The sequence below is a fragment of the Rhineura floridana genome, chromosome 1 (genome assembly GCF_030035675.1).
Source record: "Rhineura floridana isolate rRhiFlo1 chromosome 1, rRhiFlo1.hap2, whole genome shotgun sequence".
NCBI classification, from domain to species: domain Eukaryota; kingdom Metazoa; phylum Chordata; class Lepidosauria; order Squamata; family Rhineuridae; genus Rhineura; species Rhineura floridana.
The window spans coordinates 209,635,737-209,637,568 of NC_084480.1; positions in this window are offsets into that span (position 1 = coordinate 209,635,737).

Here is a 1,832-nt window from a genome sequence, read left to right on the forward strand (position 1 = left end):
ATTGCAATCCTCATTTTATACTAGGTTCTAGAGAGGAAGGCAGGGGCTATTGTGGCAATCAAATGAGGCAAGTTAGAACCTCAACTGTTAGAAGGTTAAAAAACTATTGCCTTTCAATTCTGTATGACCCAGTTCATAAGTAATGCTAAGGCAGGGAAGGTGACAACTGAATAAGAAAGTGGTAGAACACAGTAACAAGGATTATATATGAGCAGCATCCAAGATCAATATCCAGGGGAAGTAAAAGTGCAGGATTCAAGCTACACAGTAGGGCCCCACTCATATGGCAGGTTATGTTTCAGGCCCCCGCTGAAAGGTGGGGCCCTACTGTATTCCAGCCACCGCGCTCCAGCTGACAGCGATCAGCTGTCACACACAATCTCCCCACGCTCCAGCTGATTGCCCCACTGGCGCCACGGTATTAGCAGAACGCTGAAAAGCGGGGCCCTACTGTAATAGTTTTTGGGCTTTAAATACATGCACACAAGTTTAGGCAAGAGGGCAAATTCTGAGTCAGTAAGAAATTGTACGGTTGTCTAATGTATCTGATCTGCCAGGCAGTGGGATGATTATACTTAAAGGTGTTAACGTGGAAAGAAGTTACTGGCTTTGTGTGTGATGTGTGGCTCATTCACTGAATGGATGGAAACTAACACAAGCAGATCTGAGTAACACAAGGCTTACTTGGACAGAACATAACATCTAAATGTTTTTCAGAGTTCTAACAGCATTCCCATTTGCTGTAGGAGAATAATGTACAAAATGGAAATGAAGCTTCCCAAGGTTTCAATCCTACAGGTGTTATACCACATCAATCTCTTGTGTATGAAGGAAAATGCAGATTAAGTCAAATACTATTTCGAGTGAGACAGTGTAAGTAATAAGCACAATAAGTATGATAAAATATTAGTCATGAGCCCCAAGCTGAGATGCAAAGAAGACTTTAGTGTATAGCTAGTAATCGTCAGCTATTCCTTCACCCTGCTCCACAAGTTCAGAAAGATTAAGCACACCCTAAATGTTAAGTCTTCTCCCAATAACCAGTTTGCTGAATATTGCCAGCATGAATAATCCTAAGTAACAAGAATGCTTACTTCAAATGTTTTAAAATTTTAATAAAACCTTTAAACATATTTGAGCCACGTTAAATGCATATTTGAGTATACCATATGAATTACTAATGTACAGAAATTAAAATATAATGGTTTTCCTGATCAAAACTCCATTTACTAAACTGAGAGTGGAGCAAAATTATACTGTCAAATATAAACACTGAACATTAACAAGCTATCCTTTCCACAAAGACTATTTCACTGACAGGGTATGCTAAAACCTGACAGCACAGGCTTTTTCTTTTTTAAAAAAGTTCTTCAAACTTAAGTGGTAAGATGACTTGCAAATATTCTAATGACTCTGGCTCAGATATGCATCCCAGGAGATCAAGCTATAAATACTTTCTGATGCAAGCAAGGAGAAAAGAAAATGACAGATGAACTTTACATATTTTCTTCAGAGTAGGAAAGCGGCCTTTGAAGGTATAACTAATATATTGTTTCCAGTCTTCCCTTCTGCTTTCAGATGCTGCATTTTAGGCTACCGCAGGTTGTACATTATCAACAATTGCAAGTTAAGTCAAGGAGATCAGCATTAAATAGCATTAAATTATGAAATCAACATACTTTGCTTATTATCAAGTCAAGCCTATTGGATAATAATGGAATTGATCATAGTTGGGATTTACTTTCAAGTGAAATACAGAGCTGAATTCCATATCCAAATAAATAAGACAACAGTAGAGTTCAAAAAGGGAAAAAGGCACCACAACACTAAAA